This window comes from Pristiophorus japonicus, chromosome 11 (assembly GCF_044704955.1).
Source record: "Pristiophorus japonicus isolate sPriJap1 chromosome 11, sPriJap1.hap1, whole genome shotgun sequence".
In the NCBI taxonomy this organism is placed as follows: Eukaryota; Metazoa; Chordata; class Chondrichthyes; family Pristiophoridae; genus Pristiophorus; species Pristiophorus japonicus.
The window spans coordinates 118,228,271-118,255,186 of NC_091987.1; the positions used below are offsets into that span (position 1 = coordinate 118,228,271).

At 43.4% G+C, this 26,916-nt stretch overlaps 1 long non-coding RNA gene across 1 annotated transcript; it reads left to right on the forward strand.

The window, feature by feature from the left end:
* The first annotated feature begins 1,172 nt into the window (after positions 1-1,172).
* Positions 1,173-25,317, forward strand: LOC139276241 (uncharacterized). Its single transcript, XR_011595874.1, has 5 exons — positions 1,173-1,506; positions 5,133-5,225; positions 10,076-10,280; positions 12,529-12,738; positions 24,719-25,317. It is a non-coding gene; the product is annotated as an uncharacterized lncRNA (long non-coding RNA).
* Positions 25,318-26,916: the final 1,599 nt, after the last annotated feature.

The following is a 26,916-nucleotide window of genomic DNA, read 5'->3' on the forward strand; positions in this document are numbered from 1 at the left end:
GGCGCACCCCTCTCCTAAAGCGAAGGGGCGCCGTCAAGGACCCGTTAACCTTAATCAGACACTCCGCGGCGGCGTACAAAAGTCGGATCCGGGCGACGAAATGCGTCCCGAACCCGAAAGCGCGCAGTGTTCCGAGCAGATAGTCGTGATCCACCCTGTCGAACGCCTTCTCTTGGTCGAGGGATAGGAAGGCGACCGACAGACCAGCCTCCTGGGAACAATGGATGAGGTCCCGGACCAGATGGATGTTATCGTGGATTGTCCGGCCTGTCCTTGTGCATGAAACTCAAAAGGTTATTTTGCAGGTGCAGCAGGTAATCAGGAAGGCAAATGGAATGTTGGCCTTCATTGCGAGAGGGATGGAGTACAAAAGCAGGGAGGTCCTGCTGCAACTGTATAAGGTATTGGTGAGGCCGCACCTGGAGTACTGCGTGCAGTTTTGGTCACCTTACTTAAGGAAGGATATACTAGCTTTGGAAGGGGTACAGAGACGATTCACTAGGCTGATTCGAGAAATGAGGGGGTTAACTTATGATGATAGATTGAGTAGACTGGGTCTTTACTTCTTGGGAGTTCAGAAGGATGAGGGGTGATCTTATAGAAACATTTAAAATCATGAAAGGGATAGACAAGATAGAGGCAGAGAGGTTGTTTCCATTGGTGGGGGAGACTAGAACTAGGGGGCACAGCCTCAAAATACGGAGGAGCCAATTTAAAACCGAGTTGAGAAAGAATTTCTTCTCCCAGAGGGTTGTGAATCTGTGGAATTCTCTGCCCAAGGAAGCAGTTGAGGCTGGCTCATTGAATGTTTTCAAGTCAAAGATAGATAGATTTTTAAGCAATAAGGGAATTAAGGGTTACGGGGAGAGGGCGGGTAAGTGGAGCTGAGTCCACGACCAGATCAGCCATGATCTTATTGAATGGCGGAGCAGGCTCGAGGGGCTAGATGGCCTACTCCTGTTCCTAATTCTTATGTTCTTATGTGTGCCAACTTTGTGCACAATAAACTGCCCCGAAAAAAAATGTCCCCATCCTGACCGCTCTGCAGAGCCTCCAGTGCCCTGGTGTGGCGCAGATATATCAGTGGGGGGCAGAGCTACAGGCCTGCACTGAAATTAGTGCCGGCAGCGTCGTGGTGAGATGCCCCGATGATTGCACATGCGCAGTAGCACCGAAACTTGGCACTCGGCTATTTTTGAAGTGCATCGCTGTGTAGCCCCGTTTGTGTTTAAAAATACTTGCTGCTTGCCTACCCGATTCGATTTTTGAGCAGGCCTAGAAATGGACAGCCAGTTCTCCTGCTTGAAATAGGTGTGAGCCTTAATAAAATCTCTCTTCTTTCTCTCCTCCCCTCCCGATATCGCCGAGCCCAGCCTTTACTTTCCCTCCCCCAACCCCGCCTTGAGCCTCCCGATGCCGCGTCTGCTCTCAGGCAGCCCAGCCTCTACATGTGCCTTTGTCGGCCGGCCCTATCCCACGCCGGCCCGCTGCCTTCCCCAGCCCAAGGTAGGATTTACTTCAAATATTTAATTGTTAATCAATTGTTTACCTCAGTTCTTTATTTTTATTTAGTTATTTGAAGTTTTATTTGTAATGTTTGCTGCTTGGTGCTTGGGTGCAGGTCATTACTTACTAACCTGCGCCGATTTCTTAACTGCCCGCAGAGCTGACCACATACACTGACCAAAGTCGATTTGGTATAAGTGTTAGCTGGCCAAAATGGCATAAATGGCCAAAACTGGTGCAAGTGTCTGGGAACGCCCCCTTTTGAAAAAAATAAACTGAACTAAAAACAATCGTACCTAACTAAGTTACTCTGGAGCAAGTTTTTTGAGGAAAATGTTTTTTTTTTACTTACGCCAGAAAAACTTACTACAGAAAAATTGGAACAAATCATGGCCAAAATTGGGCCCTAGAGTGGTGGTACTCAAGGCTCTCCCAATAATCCTACCAGTCTGGACATTGGAGAAGACAAAAGAAGTCTGACCTGTAACATCTCTGAGCTCTGTGGAGAAGAGTGAAAGGTGATGGGCTAGAGTAGGCAGCACATTCATGAGAAAACATCATGGCAGAGATGATGACAAAATGAGGAAAATCATTAACTGAATGATCAAATATTGAACATCGAGGACAAAGGATGCATGTGTGAATATAGTAAAAGTATAATAACTGCCATACCAAAGAAAGATGTTACAGAATGTGGTAACTGGCTAACAGTTAGTCTGTAGATATCCCAAATAATTATCATATTGGAGAGAACATAACAAAAGAAATAGGAGCAGGAGTAGGCCATTTGCCCTCTCGAGCCTGCTCCACCATTTAATATGATCATGGCTGATCTGATCTAGAGCTCAGATCCACTTCCCTGCCCGCTCCCCATAACCCTTTACTTCCTTATCGCTTAAAAATCTGCCTATCTCCACCTTAAATATATTCAACAACCCAGACTCCACAGCTCTCTGGGGCAGAGAATTCCACAGATTTACAACCACCATAGAGAAGAAATTCCTCCTCTTCTCAGTTCTAAATGAGTCGCCCCTTATTCTTAAAACATGCCCCCTAGTTATAGATTCCCACACAAGTGGAAACATCTTCCCTGCATCTACCATATCGAGCCCCCTTGGTGTATTACATGTTTCAATAAGATCAGCTCGCATTCTTCTAAACTCCAATGTGTATAGGCCAAACCAGCTCAACCTTTCTGCATAATGCAACCCCTTCATCTCAGGAATCAACTTAGTGAACCTTCTCTGAACTGCCTCCAATGCATGTATATACCTCCTTAAATAAGGAGACCAAAACTGTATGCAGTACTTTAGGTGTGGTCTCACCAATACCTTCTACAGTTGTAGCAGGACTTCCCTGCTTTTATTCTCTATCCCCCTTGCAATAAAGACCAACATTCCATTTGCCTTCCTGATTATTTGCTGTACCTGCATACTAACTTTTTGTATTTCATGCACAAGGACCCCCCAGGTCCCTCTGAACTGCAGCATTTTTTAATCTCTCCCCATTTAAATAATAATTTGCTTTCTTATTTTTCCTGCCAAAGTGGATAACCTCACACTTTCCTACATTATACTCCATCTGTCAAATGTTTACCCACTCACTTAACATGCCTATATCCCTTGGCAGATATTTTGTGTCCTCCTCACAACTTGCTTTCCCACACATCTTTGTTCTTTGTACCATCAGCAAACTTAGCTACATTACACTCGGTCCCTTCATCTAAGTAATTAATATAGATTGTAAATAGTTGAGGCCCCAGCATTGATCACTGCGACACCCCACTAGTTACCGTTTGCCAACTGGAAAATGACCTATTTTCCCGACTTTCTGTTTTCTGTTAGTTAGCCAATCCTCTATCCATGCTAATATATTGCCCCCAACCCTGTGAGCTCTTACCTTGTGCAGTAACCTTTCATGTGACACTCTGTCAAACACCTTCTGGAAATCCAAATACACCACATCCACCGGTTCCCCATATCCACCCTGCTTGTTACATTTTCAAAGAACTCCAACAAATTTGTCAAACATGATTTCCCTTTCATAAAACCATGCTGACTCTGCTTAACTATATTATGCATTTCCAAATGTTCTGCTACTGCTTTCTCAATAAAGGACTCCAGCATTTCCCTAAAGACAGATGCTCGACTAACTGGTCTATAGTTTCCTACTTTCTATCTCCTTCCTTTCTTAAATAGGGGTGTTACATTGGAGGTTTTCCAATCTGCTGTGACCTTTCCAGAATCCAAGGAATTTTGATAGATTGCAACCAATGCATCCACTATCTCTGCAGCAACTTCTGCAGAGATACAAGCCATCTGGTCCAGGGGACTTGTCCCCCTTTGGTTCCTTTATTTTACTGAGTACTTTTTCTTTAGTGATAGTGATTGTTTTAAGCTCCCCCTCCCTATAGCCCCTTGATTATCAATTATTCGGATGTTTTTAGTGTCTTCTACCATGAAGACCAATACAAAATATTTGTACAAAATCTCTGCCATTTCCATGTTCCCCATTATTCATTCCTCAGTCTCATCCTTTAAGGGACCAACATTTACGTTAGCCACTCTCTTCCTTTTTATATATCTGTAGAAGCTCTTACTATCTATTCTTATACTTATTGCTAGTTTACTCTTGTAATCCATCTTCTCGCTCTTTCTTATTTTTTTAGTTGTCCTTTTCTGGTTTTAAAAATGGCCAAATCCTCTGGCCTCCCACTAATCTTGGCAACATTGTATGCCATGGCTTTCAATTTGACATCATCCTTTACTTCCTTAGTTAGCCACGGATGATTCTCCCTTCTCTAAATGTCTTTCCTTTTCACTGGGATATATTTTTGTTGAGAGTTATGAAATAACTCTTTAAATGTCTGCCACTGTTATAAACCGTCTTACACTTTAATCTATTTTCCCAGTCCACTTTAGCCAACTCTGCCTTCATGCCTTTGTAATTGCCTTTATTTAAGATCAGGACATTGGTTTGAGACCCAACTTTCTCACCTTCCAACTGAATTTAAAATTCAACCATGCTATGATCACTCTTTCCTAGAGGATCTTTTACTATGAGATCATTTGTTAATCCTGTCTCATTATACAGTACCAGATCTAAGATGGCCTACTCCCTAGTTAGTTCCACAACATACAGATCAAGGAAGCCAATTTGATTTGTCCAATCAATATGAAGATTAAAATTGTCCATGATTATTGCCGTACTTTCTTACAAGCCTCCATTATTTCTTGATTTATCCTCTGTCTAACAGTGCAGCAACTGTTAGGGGGCCTATTGACTACTCCCACCAATGACTTCTTCCCCTTATTATTTTTTATTTCCACCCAAACTGATTCTACATCTTAATCTTCTGAGCCAATATCATTTCTCACTATTGCACTGATCTCATCCTTTATCAACAGAGCTACCCCACCTCCTTTTCCTTTCTGTCTATCCTTCTGAATTGTCAAATAACCCTGAATATTCAGTTCACAGCAATCTTGCAACCACATCTCTGTAATGGCTATCAGATCATGCCCATGTATATCTGTTTATGCTGTCAACCCATTTATCGTGTTACGAATGCTGCGTGTATTCAGATAAAGAGCTTGTAATTTTGTCTTTTTATCATTTTTCCCTAGAATTGAATGGGAAGTGGCTGCAAACTGTGTGAGAACCAAATTAGAATTAGGAATGAATAAACATCTGGAGACCAAACCTGCATTTTCTACCTGGTATTGAAACAAATTGAATCTTAACATCTTTTGTTACCAAATATTATTGATTCTGCAAAAGCAGCCACCTGACGAAATAATATGTAGATTCTAAGGCTGCATGATATTATACACCAGTACCCAACTTTAGGAACATAAATTTAGCAAATTGCTTGTAGCAGATTGATTCAGAATGAAGACAAGGTTTTGCCAAAGCAGTGTTCTAATCCCCATTGTGTTTCTAATTACAATGAGATTAATATTGAGAAAACCATTAGCAAGGATTTTTCAGTGCTCACAATGAGCAATTTGAGAGATTGAGACATGGCCATTGACCTTGTGTTATAATAGATGACATCTCAAAGTGCCTTTGATTGCAAATAATTGAAAGAATATAGAAGCCGTGAAATGTGATGTAGGACCTAATCCAGGTATTGAAGAGAAACTTAATGGCCCGGATTTGGCTGTAATAACAGCGAGGCTTTCAGTGCTTGCACTTATTATAGGGTAAGTCTGATAGCAACTACTGACGTCCGCATTTAAACGCAGAAATCCAGAAGATGCTGTCTGTGATACCCTGCTCCTCTACAGGGTGCACTATTGTAGCCCTTGTCGATAGACTTGGCACTGAAATGACTGCAACGGCATGAACTTACTGCACTTTCCCATGAGTTCCGCACTAAAGACAGCTGAAAAAGTTAGGAGGGTTGAATTCAGGAGTAGGTGAGTTTTTAAACAGCATGATAAATGATAATTACAGCTGAAAAACCTTTGGCAATGAAAAATTAAGTTTACACATGTAGAATCTCATTCTCTCAGAAGAAAATTAGTGTTGCAGATTTAAAAACAATTAAAAATTATTTTATTTTGCTTTCTATGCATCACTTAAATTGAATGTATATTTTCTGCTTTATACGTCCTGGTTTGAACTCTGTGTGGCTCAGTGAGGATTCTTCAATTTGATTGGCTGAAGAGCCTCACTGTTTATTCCCCTGCGCACAGACACCACAGATCTCCAGTAGAGGACACTGCACTGGAACAGATGGCAGATGATGGATGTCTCTGCTCTAAAGCTAGTCAAATGTTTGTGGCCAGCTGTCAGCAAGGTAAATGGAGCGTTGTACCTTTGCCACTGACCGCAAAATCCGAGCCAATGTCATTAGAAAGATGGTAAACTCCCGTCAAATTGTAATTTGCTTTCATGTATTCTGTATTCTGCACTGTGGTGGTAAAATAGTTTGCAATACCTGAAGTAAGACAGTAACTCTGTCAATTATAGCCACTTGTTTATAATAGAGGGCGACTGCCACACCTTAAGTAATATAAAAGCAAAATACTGTGGATGGTGGAATCTGAAATACAAACAGAGAATGCTGAAAATCTCAGTGGGTCAGGCAGCATCTGTGGAGAGAAAAACAGAGTTTACGTTTCAGATCGATGACCCTTCGTCAAAACTGCCGAATGTTCGAGAAGAGCACATGCTTAAGCACTGAAAGGAGGAGGGGAAGAAAGAACAAAAGGGAAAGTCTGTGATAGGGTGGAAGGCAGGAGAGATTAGAGAGACAAAAGGAATGTTGGGCTGAATTGAAATGGTAATGATAGAGGTTAGAAAAAGGTTAATCTGGATAGGGTGTGAATGGCATAGTAACAACCAGCTGTCATTATAGACAAAGAGAAAAAAAAGAGAAGAAGAAGAAAAAAAAACATAAGATGGGAGGGGGAGGGAAAGGGAGCCAAAGATGAACAGATGTTATGCTCTGAAATTGTTGAATTTGATGTTGAGTCCAGAAGGCTGTAAAGTGCCTAAACAAAAGATGAGGTACTGTTCCTCGAGCTTGCGTTGTGCTTCATTGGAACAGTGGAGGACTCCGAGGATAGAGATATCAGTGGGAGTGGATTGAAGAATTAAAATCTCAGGTGACCGTAAGCTCAGGGTCACACTTATGGACTGAACAGAGATGTTCAGCAAAGCTGTCACCCAATCTATGCTTGGTCTCCCCAATGTAGAGGAGACCATATCGTGAGCAGCGAATACAGTATACTAAATTGAAAGAAGTACAAGTAAATCGCTGTTTCACTGGAAGGAGTATTTCGGGTCCTGGATAGTGGGAAGGGAGGATGTAAAAGGGCAGGTGTTGCATCTCCTGCACTTGCACAGGAAGGTGCCGTGGGAAGGGGAGAGTGTGCTCGGGGGTACTGCAGAATGGACCAGGGTGTCGCGGAGGGAGCGGTCCCGTCAGAACGCTGAGAGGGAAGGGGAGGGGAAGATATGATTGGTGGTGGGATCACGCTGGAGGTGGGGGAAATGGTGGAGGGTGATCCATTGAATGTGGAGGTAAGTGGGGTGAAAGGTGAGGACAAGGGGAACCCTGTCGTGGTTCTGAGAGGGAAGGGAAGGGGTGAGAGCAGAGGTGCGGGAAATAGAACGGACACGCTTGAGGGCCATGTAGGTGACCTCTACTCTCACCCCTTCCTGATCTTCCCTTTAGATCTTTCTTGCCCTCCCCCTTTCAGTGCTTAAAAATGTGCTCTTCTTGAACATTTGGCAGTTCTGACAAAGGGTCGTCGACCTGAAATGTTAACTCAGTTTTTCTCTCCACAGATGCTGCCTGACTCACTGAGAATTCCAATATTCTGTTTTTATTACACCTTAAGTAATACCTCACCATGGGCTAGACTTTCCACTTTTGTGCAAATCGGCCAAAAATGGGCATTATTTCCAGTGTGGGCAGTAGATACGGGTTTTGAGATCGCCAGATTATCGCCCATTTCCAAAACTCTAACTTTCCATTTTTAAAATGGGCGTTACCGCGAGTGATCTGAAATGGGCGTTAGCGTTAAAATTTTATGACCTTCTGCCGTAAAGTGCTGCCGACCAGAGCAATGGCATGGCAACGCTCGTTTCCCATGTTTCAGGAGGTTAGGGATCATGATTACATGCACAGAAGAGTAAACAGAGAGATAGAAAGCAGAGAGGGACTGAAAGCGTATGTGAGTGTGGTGTGTGCTTGTTTGGCTGTTGTGGGAGACAGGAGTGATATTTACCAGCAGCAAAAAGCCTACTAAGCATCAAGAAGGTAGTTGGCATCGAGTTTTTGTCCAACAAATAATATATAACATGGAAGGGATGGCGGAGGCCCTGGAGCTGTTAGTCAGGAACACTGGTGGCAGAGGGCTCCCAGTGGCCCCGGAGCCCCAAGGTGCCGCACCCACATTGCCAACGACACGAGGACCAGGAGGAAGATCTTGCTTCTGGCTCGGAGCATGTTCCCACCTCAGGAATGTCCTCTCCCGTATCCGTCCAAGCAGCGGTTCTGCCGTCACACCCCCCCCCCCCCCCAAATGAAGCAGCGCCCGAGGAGCTCCTTGGCCAGGCAGCTTGGAGTCAGGAGGGGAAGGGGTAGAGGTGGGGAGGAAAAGCAGCGGGGGGTGGGGGGAAGGAAAGTGAGGTGCATAAGAACATAAGAATTAGGAACAAGAGTAGGCCATCTAGCCCCTCGAGCCTGCTCCGCCATTCAACAAGATCATGGCTGATCTGGCCGTGGACTCAGCTCCACTTACCCGCCCACTCCCCATAACCCTTAGATTATGGCCATAGATGTTGTCTGAGGCATACTTTTAGGTTGCTGCTGCTATTTTGGTGGGAGGGTCGGGGCAAGGGGCGAGGGGGCTACCTTGTTGGCTTGCATTTGTGTTCTGTTTTACTGGAAATGGGGACCATTGTAATGATGTAAATGTGATAAGTTTGTTGTGGGGTGGGGCGGGGGTGGGTCAGAGTGTTTTTTACTGTTATAATTGTGATTTCAGATAAATGGTCTGATTAAATGTTTTTTATTTAACATAACGTTGTTGCGCATTGTCTCAGATAGCTGCACCGTTACACACTGGTGATTCCTTAACATCAAAGAGTATACTTACACTTAACTTGAATCAACTTAAGCTTTAACTGTCACCAAGGTGATGCACACCATTGACGCATGACTTGCACACCCAGCAGTGTTGCAGCTTTGTAAATACCACCAACTTTCTTTCAAGCAAAGCACTCATTTATGAGCTGCTGACGTAAGAGTCTTGCAGCTATGTAGCCACCACGGGCCCTTTCCTGCAGTCGAGTGGGGGACAGGAGCATGGTTTCAGCATCAGCTTGATTGTCTGGCCAGAGGTCAGCGTCCACATCCTCGTCCTCCTCTTCCCCTCTCTCTTGAGGCCGACCGTCAGGCCCTTCTGGCAATTCTTGTCCCCTCCTGATTGCCAAGTTGTGCAGCATGCAGCACACCACCACGAATTGAGCTACTTTCTCAGGGTGGTATTGGAGCTCGCCTCCTGAGTGGTCCAGGCAGCTAAAGCAGTGCTTAAGCACTCCAATGGTTTTCTCGATGATATTGCGAGTGGATCGGTGGCTCCTGTTGTATCGTTTCTCGGCTTCGATGTGGGTGTCACGCAGCGGATGGTTATCAGCCAGGTGGCGAGGCCATATCCTTTGTCACCAACCATCCAGCATTGACCTTGTGGCTGACTGATAAACATGTCAGATACAATGCTCTCACGCAGGATGTGAGCATCATGGATGTTGCCCGTAAATTTTGCATTCACTGCCATAATTATTTGCTGGTGATCGACAACGAGTTGCACATTCAGGGAGTGGAATCGCTTGCGGTTCCTGAAAACCTCTGCATCCTGAAAAGGTGCCCGCATCATGATGTGCATACAGTCTATTGCTCCCTGCACCTTGGGGAAGTTAGCAATTCGGTAGAATCCTAAAGCTCTTTCAGTCTGAGCCTCCCTGGTCATAGGGAAGCTGATAAAGTCCATCCTGCATGCGTAAAGGGCTTCAGTAACCTGTCTAATACAGCAATTTGTGGCATTCTGAGATATAGTGCAAATGTCGCCAGCTGAGGCCTGAAAGGAACACGACGCGTAGAACGAAAGTGCCGCGGTGACCTTGACCACAACGGACAGTGCGGTCCTGATGGTGCTGGCAGGCAGAAGATCTCCCCTGATGAGCAGGCATATCTCACTAATAACCTCCTTGTGGAAGCGCAGTCTCCTAAGGCAGGTGGTGTCGGACAAGTTGAGGTAAGCCCGCTTCTCCCTGTAAGTGCGGGGGGGTGTAACGTCTGGTTCTCCTCATCAGTCTGGCACGTCTTACCTTGGGCACATAATGCTGTCGAATGTACCTTCTGCCATCTCGAGTCTGCAGCATGTGCAGTCATCAAGAGAGGCTGAGATATGACAGGCCCCATTCCAATAGCTATCAGTATTACACCGATTGTTCACAAACAATAAATGTCCCCACTAAGACACCTAAAGTAAATTCCAATCGTCCACAGTATGAAAAGATGTTTGTTCAGATGTTCACATCACCTTAAAAGACCTCCAGAGTACATCCAAACTCCCCCGAACTTGAAGCAGAGCAGCATTTTAAATGATGCGACCTGCGATTTAGAAAATGGCATCCATATTGCTGTGATTAGTTCAGGTCAGAGCAACTTTGTCACAGCGTTTTTTTTAGTGAGTGATACTGTCGGCGAGATGTGTGCAAGGTGCAAAAAGTAAGGCTGGGCGATTTTCTGGGAGTTAGTTTTAGCAAATGTGATCTTTACAACAAAAAACAGTGGCCAGGCGGTATTATTAATTCTCGGCGTTAATTATGTGCCAAAAGTAACGCTGGGCGATATTATGGGCATTGGTTTTGCCCATTCTGATCTTTCCGCCCAAAAAAGTGGGCGGGCGGTGTTATTTTTTATCAGCGTTACGTACATGCCGAAAGTAATGCTCAGCGATAAGTGACCAAGAAATGGGGTTACTTTCCATTTTGTGGCTAGATAGGCGATATGTTGGCGTTACACCTCATTTCAGCGTTAAAATGGACGTTAAGGGGGCGGTATGAAACATAGAAAATAGGTGCAGGAGTAGGCCATTCGGCCCTTCGAGCCTGCACCACCATTCAATAAGATCATGGCTGATCATTCCCTCAGTATCCCTTCCCTGCTTTCTCTCCATACCCCTTGATCCCTTTAGCCGTAAGGGCCATATCTAACTCCCTCTTGAATATATCCAATGAACTGGCATCAACAACTCTCTGCGGCAGGGAATTCCACAGGTTAACAACTCTCTAAGTGAAGAAATTTCTCCTCATCTTAGTCCTATATGGCCTACCCCTTATCCTAAGACTGTGTCCCCTGGTTCTGGACTTCCCCAACATCGGGAACATTCTTCCCGCATCTAACCTGTCCAGCCCCGTCAGAATTTTATATGTTTCTATGAGATCCCCTTTCATCCTTCTAAACTCCAGTGTATAAAGGCCCAGTTGATCCAGTCTCTCCTCATATGTCAGTCCTGCCATCCCGGGAATCATGTAAAAATAATGGAAAATCTAGCCCATCATGAATCAATACATTCAAGAGATGAAATCGGGGGTGGGGGTGGCAGGATAAATACAATAAATGGAACCAGTTTCATAAAAGCTATATACAAAAACAAAATGTATACATATTAAAATTAAGCTATTCTCTGTTTTTGCTGGGATGTCTCTAATTTTAAATTCACTTGCTGTTTTCTGCTGGGTAATTTGTCTGCTTCCTTTAATTTTCTTTAACGGAAGGTTGCAGTGAAAGCTTTTTCCCTTAATTGTTATAATTGCACGTATCTTTTAAAAATAATTCAAAATGTATGTGTCAAATTAACTTGGTAAATATTTCTTCTTTACAAAGATAATGGGACAGAGTAATGAAGCTAATAAATCCACTAGGAATAACCGTTGGCCAATTTTATCACCACTTTTTATCTCTTAAGGTTTTGATCCTTGCAAGGCTGCAGTTCCATGATCGCTGACATCCCTTAAATAATATCCCACCATTAATCAGTACATTAAAGAAACAAAATCAGAAGGTTCTAGCCGCTCCTGTTGGCCATTCTTGATATTCTCTATGCTATGGTCAAATAAACCTTGCACTGTGAACATGAGAATGCTATTCAACATCAAAGCACATCACATAAACCCAATATTGTCATCACTCAAAATCTATACAGGGGTAACTCGGTAATGATGGGGAGTTGGAAACAATTTAACATATTTGTCATTGGCAAAAGAACCAGATGAAGTGAAATAAAATTTACACTGCAAGTTATTATGCTCGGAATTGGATAAATACTTGAGGGGGAAATATGTAGGGCTATGGGGAAAGGGCAGGAGAATGGAATTAATTGGATAGCTCTTTCAAAGAGCTGGCATGGGCACAATAAGCCAAATGGCCATCTTCTGTGCTATATCATTCTATGTTACTATGATTGTATAATAGCTATTTTGCTCTTTCTTATCCAGGGAAACTGAGGAGAGTGCACCAGCTCTACCATCACCTTGACTGTGATCAACTATATTATCCCAGACTAAGGCCCAGACTAAGCCAGGGAGTTTTTGGTCTGCGTGGCACAGCTTCTCACAGGATAAATGCACTGACACAAGGAATATTTTCACCAATACACAAATAAACCAGTCCAGAACAAGTATACCATCTACTTATCGAGAGAAGAGGTAAATTCAAGTCAGCTCTTTTTCATTTGAAGAATATAAGCACATTTAGCATATTTTCCCCATCTTTGTGCAGTTATAAATTAAACAGCTGCTACAAAATGAATGAGCAACAAGGCCACAGCTCAGGTGTGTATAACTTCCTTCATCATCGCTAGGTCAAAATCCTGCTACTCCTTACCTAAGAGCACTGTGGGAGTACCTTCTTGTGGGACTACACCAACTGCAACGGTTCAAGAAGAAGGACCACCACTACCTTCCCAAGGTCAATTAGAGATGGGCAATAAATGCTGGCTTTGCCGGCGATGCCCAAATCCCAAGAATTAATTTTTTTTAAATGAGGAAAATACGTGACATTAATCTTTACAGCACCAATGTCTTGTATTTTGTAGAAGCTGGTATGAGAGCAATGTTTGCCTGCCTAGTTTATTTCCAGTGCGTGCACTGGACTGAAGTACTATACTCATTATATGCTTTCCTGCCTGAGGGCAAAGCGGTTGACATGGTGTACATGGATTTCCAAAAGACTTTCGACAAAGTGCCACATAATAGGCTTGCCAGCAAAGTTGAAGCCCATGGAATAAAAGGGACAGTGGCAGTATGGATACAAAATTGGCTAAGTGACAGAGTAGTGGTGAATGGTTATTTTTCAGACTGGAAGGTGATATACATTGGTGTTCCCCAGGGATTGTTTCTAGGACCATTGCTTTTCTTGATATATGTTAATGACTTGGATGTGGGTGTAAAGGACACAATTTCATAATTTGTAGATGACTCAAAACTTGGAAGTATAGTGAACAGTGTGGAGGGTAGTGATAGACTGCAAGAGGACGTAGACAGGCTGGTGAAATGGGCGGACAAGTGGCAGATGACATTTAACGCAGAAAAGTGTGAAATTATACATTTTGGTGAAAAGAATGAGGAGAGGACATATAAACTAAAGGGTAAAAATCCTAAAGCGGGTGCATGAACAGAAAGACCTAGGGGTATATGTGCACAAATCGTTGAATGTGGCAGGGCAGGTTGAGAAAATAGTTAAAAAAATTTACAGGATCCTGGGTTTCATGAATAGAGTTCAAAAGCATGGAAATTATGATAAACCTGTATAAAACACTGGTTCGGTCTCAACTGGAGTGTTGTCCAATTCTGGGCACCGCACTTTAGGAAGGATGTGAAGGCCTTAGAGAGGGTGCAGAAAAGATTTACAAGAATTATTCCAGAGATGAGGGACTTCAGTTATGTGGATAGACTGGAGAAACCTGGTTGTTCTCCTTAGAGCAGAGAAAATTGAGAGGAGATTTGATAGAGGTGTTCAAAATCATGAGGGGGTCTAGACAGAGTATTTAGAGAGAAACTGTTCCCATTGGCAGAAGGGTCGAGAACCAGAGGACACAGATTTAAGGAGATTGGCAAAGGAACCAAAGGTGACATAAGAATAAACTTTTTTACAGAGCGAGTGGTTAGGATCTGGAATGGACTGCCTGAAAGGATGGTGGTGACAGACGCAATTGCGGCTTTCATAAAGGAGTTGGATAAGTAACTGAAAGGAAAAAGAAATTGCAGGGCTATGGAGAAAAGCCAGGGGAGTGGGACTAGCTGAGGTGCACTTGCAGAGAGCCGGCATGGGCTCGACGGGCCAAATGGCCTCCTTCTGTGCTGTAACCATTCTATGATTCTGAGGTCAATCAATTGATTTGAAATGATAATTTCCTGCGGCAACTGACTTAAATCAGATTCTAAGTCAGAGCTGAGAGTTGGAGGCTAAGTCAAGTTTTACGGAAGTGGGGGGGTGGGGGGGGGGTGCAGGTTGGCAGTGACATTGCGATTATCATGCACATTCATCATACTGTTCTTCTGGGAGTGTTCTGGTAATACCTGGAAGTCTTAGGAAGTTTGTAATTCCCTTTTTGCTTATATGTCCACTGTGGAAAGTTGGCACAAGTTTCCATTTCAACATGGGCTTCACACACCCTTAACAAGATTTGATTCTCCACTATTATATTTGTAACATAAACACCAGAGAAATTACACATGAAGAAAAACAGAAAATACTGGAAATATTCAGCAAGTCAGGCAGCATCTGCGGAGGGAGAAACAGAGTTAACATTTCAGGTTGATTACCTTTCATCAAAACTGGAAGAAGTTTGAGATTTAACAGTTTTGAATTAAGTGCAGTGCCGGGGAAAAGGAGGGAGCAACGAACAAAGGGTGGAGGGTGAAAGTGATTAAATGAAAAAGGGAATGATGATGCAAGGTGTAATGGAGCTCCCCCTAATGGACTATTGTGGTAATGCAACTAATGATGTAAATAATAAAAGGGTCATGTGGCAAAGTTACATGATGACAGGTTTCTGTGTTGGAGCCATTTTTAGAGTGTGTTTGTTAGTGACGTCATGAGAATATTGGCGATGAGGATGGGATTTCTGGATTCCCTAGCTGAATTTTTTGTTGGTGGATAATTCAGCCAACTAACAGAGACTTTGAGAGGTTTATTGTTTTGCAGAACAGCTAAAAAAATCCAAGGTAAATTGCAAGCACACTTGGCTGAACTGTCGACATTGCCAGAGTCCAGATAGCCATGTCAATGGAAATAATTGGATGAGTTCCATCATGACCAAAAGACTTTCAGAGCATATGTGGAGCAGCTAGAAATGTTTTTCATTGTGAATAGAATTGTCGAATACCCCGATGATGAAAACCATAACCGGGTGGTTTTAGGAGGAGAATGGGCTATTTTCTTGACTGAAGCAGGCCTCAAGGTGTATGAAACCCTGAAAAATGTGCTTGTTCCCGTCAAGCCAAAGGATATGCCACTGACAGAAATTCTAACCAAGTTAGAACAGCACTACAGTCCTGAGCCCAAGGACATTTCTGAAAGTTATTGTTTTGGAAAAGGAAATTAATTAATTGATGAGGGTATCAGTGAGTACATTGTAACTTTAAAAATGCTATCCATTCACTATCAATCCAGAAACTTTCAGGAGGAGCATTACATGACCACTTTGTTTATGGGATGAAAAATTAAGAAATCAGAAGAAAGTTGTCGACAACCCCTAACTTGACTTTTGATTTAGCTTGTCAAACAGCTATGTTGATGGATATGGCTGACCAATAATCCTGAGAATTTGCACCATTTCCAGTCATCAGACAATTGAGGTGAATCACCTGCAGATAAAAAGTAAAAGGCAATTGGACCCCAAGACCTCAGCAACTGGCCAAGGTAACAGCACATTGAAGTTGTGCTATCGGTGCCTGGAACAACACATTGCTCAAAGCTGTCCATATGTGATGGCGGAGTGTTTCTGCTGCAAGAAAAGTGGGCACCTTGCGATGGCATGCCGACTGAAGAGTAAACCGATGTTCAATGCTAGAAGTAGAAATCGGCAGAAACTACATAGCATTGAAGAGAAGCAATGGGACAAAGAGGTTCTGGAGAAACACACATCAGGAGCACAAATGTATCTAACTGATTCGCAAAGGATCGCCATCCCAAGTAGATGTTGCAGAAACAAGGAGACCCATGGAAATTGATATTGGTGCATCGGTGAGGGTAATACCGAAATCACTACATCTCGACAAGTTGAGTGATTTCCCACTGGAGTAATCGAAGATAAAGCTGCAAGACTACTCAGGAGAGTGAATCCCTGTTCTAGGACGTATCACCACACTGGTGAAATACAAGTATCAATTTGTGAGCTTGCCTCTCATAGTAGTGACAAGAGGCAAGCCTGCCTTGATAGATAGAAATTGGTTGGGATCACTGAACCTGGATTGCAATGAGATTTTTTATGTGGAGACAGGATTTGCTTTGAAAGATGATGTCATCAAACAGTATCCAAAGGTGTTCTGCAAAACAGGCAATTCGATCCAAGGTTTCAAGGCGAGTGTCAGAGCGCAGAAGGATGCAAGGCCACTTTACTGCAAGCCACGTCACGTACCATACGCACCCAAGGAGAAAGTTGAGCAAGAACTCAAAAGACTAGAAACTGAGAACATTATCTCTAAGGTAGATCTAAGTAACTGGGCTACACCCATTGTTGTTATACCTAAGTCAGATGGTAACAAAAGTTTGTGTGGTGATTATAAAGTAACCGTAAATCAGGTTCGAGAGGGTAATCTGCCCAATACATTGCCAAATGTATAAGATTTGTTCACAACGCTGACATGTGGCCAGGTGTTCACAAATTTAGATCTGACAAATACCTACTTACAACTTGAGCTAGATTGGGAGTCCAAGTCATGCTTGACTATAAATGCTCATCTAGGCCTATATCAATTTAATAGGCTATCATTTAGAGTGTCTTTCACCTCTGCCATATTCCAAGGGGTGATGAACCAGATTCTGCAAGATATTGAATGTAATTTAGATTTGTGAGCTTGCCTCTCATAGTAGTGGCAAGAGGCAAGCCTGCCTTGATAGATAGAAATTGGTTGGGATCACTGAACCTGGATTGCAATGAGATTTTTTGTGTGGAGACAGGATTTGCTTTGAAAGATGATGTCATCAAACAGTATCCAAAGGTGTTCTGCGAAACAGACAATTCGATCCAAGGTTTCAAGGCGAGTGTCAGAGCGCAGAAGGATGCATACTCATTTCAGCACCAAACAGACAAATCCTTAATAACGTGTTGGATGAAGTGCTCAAACAGCTAGAAAAGTACAAAGTATGAGTGACTGCTCTCAAGCGTGAGTTTTTTTTCAAAACTCAGTGGAGTACTTAGGGCACAGAATAGACAAAAATGGTTTACGTCCAATCAAGGGAAAGATGGATGCAAGCAGCAATGCATCCACTGCCAAGAATGTCACTGAACTTTGATCATTTTTGGGTCTTTTGAACTATTATGGGAAGTTCCTACCAAATTTGGCTATAGTGTTACATCTACTGAATGAGCTATTGAAAAAACAGGTCCATTGGAAATGATCAGAAGAATGTGACACAGCGTTCAAGGATTGTAAAAGCCAGTTAGTAGAGAGTACCATGTTCGTTCACTATGGCGTAACTAAGAAGATCAAGCTTGCATGTGATGCCTCTCCGTAAGCAGTTGGAGCTGTGATCTCTCATGTACTACATAGTGGGGAGGAGAGACCAATTGCTTTTGCTTCATGCACTCTCAGTGCCAGTGAGTGTAATTATGCGCAAATCAAAAGGGAAGCTTTGGCATTCATTTTTTGGGGTCAAGCAGTTCCACAAATACTTCTATGGTTGTAGGTATGCCATCGTTACTGACCACAAGTCCCCAGTTCCAACCTTAGCTGCAGCCCGAATGCAGAGTTGGGCTTTGATTTTGTCAGCATATATAGGTATGACATTGATTACAGATAATCAGCTGATCACAATAATGCTGATGCTATGTCCATGTTGCCATCCCGATCACAAGTTACACCCAATAGGGAAGAAGTGTTCTATTTTTCATACTTTGATGAACTGCCAGTTACAGCTGAAGAGATTGGTAGAGCAACCAAACGTGACCCAGTTATGTCAAAGATGTATGACTACATAGCAAATGGATGACCAAACCAGGTATCAGAGAAAGATATTCATCCATGCTTCATTTGTAGGAATGGATTATCAGTGGATAAAGATTGTATCATGTGGGGTGCAAGATAATTATCCCAAATAAATTCAGGTCCAAATTGTTAGAAGATCTTCATGACCAGCACTTGGGAATGTGCTTGACCAAAAGTTTTGCACACAGTTACTTATGGTGGCCCGGTTCAGATAAAGATATAGAGTACATCGTTAGTCAGTGTACAACATGTCAATCAGTAAGCAAGAAACCATCATCAGTACAATTACAGCCATGGAAATGGACTCCCAGGGTGTGGCAAAGGTTACATATAGATGTTGCTGCGCTAGATGGACAACAATTGTTGATTATGATTGATAGTCACTCAAAGTAGGTAGATGTGCTTCTGATGCAGAAAATAACAATTTGCAAAGATTGTTTTCTTCATGTGGCCTCACAGAAGAAATTATGTCTGGTAATGGGGCACAATTTTGTTCAGAAGAATTTGCACAGTTCACGAGCAGAAACAGTGTGAAGTTGCACCATACCACCCTGCTTCAAATGGTGCAGCAGAGAGCACAGTACAAATTGTAAAACATGCCCTCATCAAGCAATTGTTGGATCCAAATCCAAAGAAATTGCAATTAGCAAATTTTCAGGTTACTTATCATAATACTCCTCATACAACTACTGGTAGAACACCAGCAGAGTTGTTTCTCAAATGACAACCACAAACCAGGTTCTCGTTGTTAAAGCCAAACTTGGCACAGTCAGTAGAAAAGAAGCAATCAAGACTGAAAGAGAATCATGATAGAGGTAGAGTGTCTATGGAGTGTCCTCCTCCATTTCGGATGCCCCCAAAAGTACGTCGCCATCCTCCACCTGCTCCACGACGACATGCAGGTTGTGATCCTTACCAATGGATCCATTGCTGACGCAATCCACGTCCGGACCGTGGTCAAGCAGAGCTGCGTCATCGCCCAACCCTCTTCTCAATCTTCCTCGCTGCCATGCTCCACCTCACAATCAACAAGCTCCCCGCTGGAGTGGAACTAAACTACAGAACCAGTGGGAACCTGTTCAACCTTCGTTGTCTCCAGGCCAGGTCCAAGACCACCCCAACCTCTGTCGTCGAGCGACAATACACGGACGTGCCTGCATCTGCGCAGATACAGACCCTGCACTCCAAGTCATAGTCAACAGATTTACTGAGGCATACGAAAGCATGGGCCTTACGTAAGACAAAGATACTCCACCAGCCTGTCCCCGCCACACAGCAATGCCCTCCAGTCATCAAGATCCATTGCACGGCTCTGCACAACGTGGACCATTTCCCATACCTCGGGAACCTCTTATCAACAAGAGCAGACACTGAACATAAGAATTAGGAACAGGAGTAGGCCATCTAGCCCCTCGAGCCTGCTCCGCCATTCAACAAGATCATGACTGATCTGATTGACGACGAGATTCAACACCGCCTCCAGTGCTCCAGCGCAGCCTTCGGCCGCCTGAGCTCAAAAGTGTTCAAAGACCAGGCACCCAAATCTGCCACCAAGCTCATGGTCTACAGGGCTGTAGTAATACCTGCCGTCCTGTATGGCTCAGAGACATGGACCATGTACACTAGACTCCTCAAGTTGCTGGAGAAATACCACCAACAATGTCTCCGTAAGATCCTGCAAATCCCCTGGGAGGACAGACACACCAATGCTTTTGTACTCAATCAGGCCAACATCCCCAGCATTGAAGCACTGACCCCACTTAATCAGCTCCACTGGGCAGGCCACATTGTTCGCATGGCAGACACGAGACTCCCAAAGCAAGCGCTCTACTCGGAACTCCTTCACGGCAAATGAGCCAAAGGTGGGCAGAGAAAACATTACAAGGACACCCTCAAAGCTTCCCTGATGAAGTGCAACTTCCCCACTGACACCTGGGAGCTCCTGGTCAAAGACTGCCCAAAGTAGAGGAAGTGCATCCGGGCTATGCTGAGCATCTTGAGTCTCATTGCCAAGAACATGTTACAAGTAGAGTACCAGTCACAAACCCTACATCAGATGTACTAGAAACAAATCCAATAGAAAGTCAGAGTTTAAGTCTAAGTCTGAGCTAGGCAGACAAACAGTCTGAGTTGTAAAGAGTTCAAATGTAGATCAAGGGTTGCCCTTGGAGAAAAACTCTCAGCCTGAGCCTAGAATGAGTCTAAGTTTGACACCATGTTTGGAAGGTTCTGTTCGAGAGCAAACGTATCCTCTTCGAAACAGAAAACCAGTGATTAAGTTTGATTTGTAAATATGGAAAAATAAGTCCATATCTTTTAAGAACACACAAGATTCTTGGGTTCTTCATATAGGAAAGAACAGATTCTGAGCAGTACCCTGTACTCGAAAGGTTATGAAAGGTGACAAAAATTACAGTCCAAGAAGGAGGTTTTTAAAAGCAGCAAGCGAAATATATGCAGACAGTGGAGCTTTGGATGAGTGACAGCTAGTGTAGCGTAGCACTCGGGAGCTGCTGAGGAAGGCATCCAAATTGAGATTGAGGTAACAACAGTGTGGATAAGGGTTTCAGCGGCGGTGGGGGTGAAATAGAGTGCAGACAGATGTGCAAAAAAACAGTCTTGGTGATTAATAGGATATGGTATTTGAAGTTCAGCTTCGGGTCACACTGGACAGAGAGGTTGTGCACTGTCTGTTTCAATTTGAAAAAGCAACCGGGAAGTGGAATGGAGTCAGGGGGAAGGAAATGGAGGTTTTGGATACAAATAAGATGGATTTAGTTTCCCCAATCTTCGACTGAAGAAGTTCTGACTCATTCACACTTTGATGTTAAATAGGCAGTTTGATGTCACAGAGGTGGTCATGGCCTGAAAGTAGTGATGGAGAGATAAAGCTGGGTCAACTCACTGTATATGTCGGAACTCACCCCACAACTGCCTCTGAGGTACAGCATCTAAACAAGGAAAAGGAGGGGCTTAGAATATTACCTTCGGGTACTCTCGGGATGACTCTGTTGGGGAAAAGGGGAGAACTATTGTTAGAGATGTGCTGGCTATATTGGATCAGTTACATAGAAACATAGAAAATAGGTGCAGAAGTCGGTCATTCGGCCCTTCGAGCCTGCACCACCATTCAATAAGACCATGGCTGATCATTCACCTCAGTACCCCTTTCCAGCTTTCTCTCCATAACCCTTGATCCCTTTAGCCGTAAGGGCCATATCTAGCTCCCTCTTGAATATATCCAATGAACTGGCATCAACAACTCTCTGCGGTTGGGAATTTCACAGGTTAACAACTCTCTGAGTGAAGAAGTTTCTCCTCATCTCAGTATTAAATGGCTTACCCCTTATCCTTAGACTATGTCCCCTGGTTCTGGACTTCCCCAACATCAGGAACATTCTTCCTGCATCTTACCTGTCCAGTCCTGTCAGAATTTTATTTGTTTCTATGAGATCCCTCTCATCCTTCTAAACTCCAGAGAATACAGGCCCAGTCGATCCAGTCTCTCCTCATATGTCAGTCCTGCCATCCCGGGAATCAGTCTGGTGAACCTTCACTGCACTCCCTCAATAGCAAGAATGTCCTTCCTCAGATTAGGAGACCAAAACTGAACACAATATTCCAGGTGATGCCTCACCAAGACCCTGTACAACTTCAGTAAGACCTCCCCGCTCCTATGCTCAAATCCCCTAGCTATGAAGGCCAACATACCATTTGCCTTCTTCACTGCCTGCTGTACCTGCATGCCAACTTTCAATGACTGTTGTACCATGACACCCAGGTCTCGCTGCACCTCCCCTTTTTCTAATCTGCCACCATTCAGATAATATTCTGCCTTCGTGTTTTTGCCACCAAAGTGGATAACCTCACATTTATCCACATTATACTGCATCTGCCACGCGTTTGCCCACTCACCGAACCTGTCCAAATCATCCTGCAGCCTTTTAGCGTCCTCCTCACAGCTCACATCGCCACCCAGCTTAGTGTCATCTGCAAACTTGGAGATATTACGCTCAATTCCCTCATCCAAATCATTAATGTATATTGTAAATAGCTGGGGTCCCAGCACTGAGCCCTGCGGCACTCCACTAGTCACTGCCTGCCATTCCAAAAACGATCCGTTTATCCCGACTCTCTGCTTCCTGTCTGCCAACCAATTCTCTATCCACGTCAGTACATTACCCCTAATACCATTTTAATTTTGCACACCAATCTCTTGTGTGTGACCTTGTCAAAAGCCTTTTGAAAGTCCAAATACACCACATCCACTGGTTCTCCCTTGTCCACTCTACTCGTCACATCCTCAAAAAATTCTAGAAGATTTGTCAAGCAGGATTTCCCTTTCATAAATCCATGCTGACTTGGACCGATCCTGTCACTGCTTTCCAAATATGCTGCTATTTCATCTTTAATAATTGATTCCAACATTTTCTCCACTACTGATGTCAGGCTAACCGGTCTATAATTACCTGTTTTTTCTCCCTCCTTTCTTAAAAAGTGGCATTACATTAGCTCCCTTCCAGTCCATAGGAACTGATGTAGAGTCAATAGACTGTTGGAAAATGATCACCAATGCATCCACTATTTCTAGGGCTACTTTCTTTAGTACTCTGGGATGCAGACCATCAGGCCCCGGAGATTTATCGGCCTTCAATCCCATCAATTTCCCTAACACAATTTCCTGCCTAATAAGGATTTTCTTCAGTTCATCCTTCTCACTATACCCGCGGTCCCCTAGTATTTCTGGAACGTTATTTGTGTCTTCCTTCATGAAGATAAAACCAAAGTATTTGTTTAACTGGTCCAACATTTCTTTGTTCCCCATCATAAATTCACCTGAATCTGACTGCAAAGAACCTATGTTTGTTTTCACTAATCTTTTTCTCTTCACATATCTATAGAAACTTTTGCAGTCAGTTTTTATGTTCCCAGCAAGCTTCCTCTCATACTCTATTTTCCCCCTCCTAATTAAACCCTTTGTCCTTCTCTGCTGTATTACAAAATTCTCCCAGTCCTCAGATTTGCTGCTTTTTCTGGCCAATTTATATGCCTCTTCCTTGGATTTAACACTATCCATAATTTCCCTTGTTAGCCACGGTTGAGCCAACTTCCCCATTTTATTTTTACTCCAGACAGGGATGTACAATTGTTGAAGTTCATCCATGTGATCTTTAAATGTTTGCCATTGCCTATCCACCATCAAGCCTTTAATTATCACTCGCCAGTCTATTCTAGCCAATTCACATCTCGGGACCCTAGTCTCTGAATTAACTGTTGGAATGGATTCATGTGATGACAGTCCCCTAATGGACCACAGAGGAGAGGAGCATGAAATAAGAACATAAGAATATTCAACCACGTTGACCATCCTGGCGAATTTGTGGAGGACAAGGAGGGAAACTGCACCACTGTTGCCGTCACAAAAAATAGAAAATATTACTTTGTCATTATTAGAGTTTCGGCGTCCTGGGGAAACAACCCTTTCAATCCTAAATTCCAAAAGATTCCACTTGACCAGTAATGGTGACAGTGATTATACTTTATATCGTGGTATATAATGTAAGTGAGACTTGATATGTTATAGCATCTGAACAATAGTCTAACAAGACTCAATCATGAGTTGTTACCCGTTATGCCCCGGGTAGAAGATCACAATCTCCACGAATCCACTCCCGTTGGCCATAACCCCTAGGCTCCCTCATCCGTTGGTGTGACACGTTTGAGTCCTCCGCCAACCCGAATTCCTCCTCGGCTCATCTGGTGGATGTTCTCAAGCTCTTTGCCAAATGCCTCTACAACCGAAGTGTCAGAGAGACCCCTTATTATAGCAAAGCCTATGGAGATCAGTTAATCTAATCATTGACTTACACCCAAAACTCAATCATAAAAATGCCATGTCCGCAGCACTTTGACTTAAGCACCCTGACATCATCTGTTTTTGACCATCAAGTCTCATATCTCATCATCATAGGCAGTCCCTCGAAATTGAGGAAGACTTGCTTCCACTCTAAAAGTGAGTTCTCAGGTGACTGTACGGTCCAATACAGGAATTACAGTTTCTGTCACAGGTGGGACAGACAGTCACAAGAACACAATAACACAAGAAATAGGAGCAGGAGTAGGCCATTTGACCCCTCGAGCCTGCTCCGCCATTTAATAAGATCATGGCTGATCTGATCATGGACACGGTTCCACTTTCCTGCCTGTTCTCCATAAACCTTTAGTCCCTTATCGCTCAAAAATCTATCTATCTCCACCTTAAATATATTCAAAGACCCAGCCTCCACAGCTCTCTGGGCAGATAATTCCATAGATTTACAACCCTCAGAGAAGAAATTTCTCCTCATCTCAGTTTTAAATGGGCGGCCCCTTATTCTGAGACTATGCCCCCTAGTTTTAGTTTCCCCCATGAGTGGAAATATACTTTCTGCATCCATCTTGTCCAGCCTCTCATTATCTTATATGTTTCAATAAGATCACCTCTCATTCTTCTGAACACCAATGAGTATAGACCCAAACTATCTTCATAAGTCAACCGCCTCATCTCCGGAATCAACCGAGTGAACCTTCTCTGAACAGCCTCCAATGCAAGTGTGGATATCTGAACGGAATATATGGAATTAAGGACAGTAAGGCAAACGGGATATATGAAAATGTATAAGCCATGGAAGAATAGCTGGGAGAATGTCAGATTGCAAATAGTGCAACATCAGCATAGCTAACAGTCTTTCTCAAGGTTTCAAGTCACTAATCCTGCCAATAATATATAATTGTAACATGAAATACATCTGCAGAATTGCAAGGTCTCAGTTAATAGTCACACTATTAGATTGAAACATTTAGAGGCAATGCTTGAGCTTTCAAGAAGAACATCTCATATAGATTGACTAATGAGTGGCTGAGTTAGACTGTCAATCCATTTGTATTTTGTTATCTGATTTCAAAACTGTATAACTGTTAACGCTTTACGATGTAACTTCACCTATCCGTAGGGAGTGTGTACGCTCTATCCAGAGAGTATATCTTCTGTCTGATGGGTCTTACTGGCCGGTAATAAAGACTGCTTTGTTCAAAGCACAAGAGGTATTCGACTCAGTAATTTTACTGAACCAGATTGAGGTAAAAGAATCCAGGAATTTACATTTGGTGTCAGAAGTGGGATCTCAACGGACGACTGCCGAAAACTTGCGAATTAAGAGCCAGACTAGCCTTGGACGAGACGAGGGGAAAGTGGCCACTGGAGTGAGTATGATTTCAATACTGCTCCAGTTTCCCCCGGTTTCAAAAGTCTGAGGAAAGTTTAGCCACTCGCTGGTTCTCAGGTAGTGTCTGAACGAGATCCAGGACAATCTGGTGAATACCTTTCAAACTTAGAATAGGGATAGAGATAGGGAAATTGCGCGATGACGCAAACCAAGCGGCGACTTGGAAAGATAGATTATAGTTAGAGCTAGATAGGGATGGATGATCAATCATGGATCCAAAAATAAATAGGAAAGAAAAGAGACTCTTGTGAATGTCTGTTTAAATGAGAAATGCTTCTGTGATTTTTACTGTAAAAAAAAAAGCCGGGGAGTTGTGGTTTGTGTTATCTCAAACAGAATTAAATTTTGTTTTAACCCTTCGTAGTGTTGTCCTGTATGTGGGAAGTTTAAGAGTGTGAACCTTATTGAATTACGTATATTTGGATGATAAGTTACGGAGCCAGGAAATGCACAAAGGATAGATTTGTTAAAAAAAAAGAAAAAATTACATGGTCCCGGTGGTTTAAAAAAAAAGAAAAACTTGTTGAAAGAAAACATTCAGAGAAGGCACAGCAAAACAACTGAGATGGATTCAAAAGGATTAAAAAAAAAAATTATATTAAATAACACGACCTTGAGGCTGGAACAATTGAGATAACGAAAAACAGTCCACAGCCTACGTGCCAGACTTCTCTCTAGTCATAAAAAAAAAGTTACGTACTAAATAGGTGCTGAAAGAAAAAAATGTTCTGAGATTCCACTGCAGTAAAAAAAAATCACCAGTGGATGTGGTGTATTTGGACTTTAAAAAAAAACCCCGCAGCAACTCGGAAGGTAGGGCCGACGCAAACGCGCAGCGGCGCAGACGCACAAACAACGCAAGACGCGCAGCGGCGCGAGCGTGCGGCCGAGAGGAGAAGGGCCGAAGCGAACGCGCAGTGACGTAGACGCGCAGTACGTAAACGCGCAGTGACGTAGACGCGCAGTGACGCCAACGCGTAGTGACGTAGAGGCGCAGCAACGCGAATCGCGAAAGTCAGTGCTAATGTCAGTAAGTCTTTGTAAGTCTTAAGTGTTTAGAGTTTTAAGTAAAGTTTTAAGTATTGAAATCGCGCGGCAACGCGGGTAAGTGTTAGAAGTCTTTGTCTATCTTGTATTGAAATCGCGCGGCGACGCGAACCGCACGGCGACGCGGGTAAGTGTTAGAAGTCCTTGGTTATCTTTTAAAGTTTTAAGTATCTTAACTCGCGCGGCGACGCGAGCCACGGGTCGACGCGGATTGCGCGGCGACGTGAACTGCGAGGCAACGCGGATTGCGCGGCGACGTGAACTGCGAGGCGACGTGGGAGTTTTAGTATCCTAAATCGCGCGGCGACGTGAACCGCGCGGTGACGCGGGTCAGTGTTAGCATTAGTAAAGTTTGGTTATT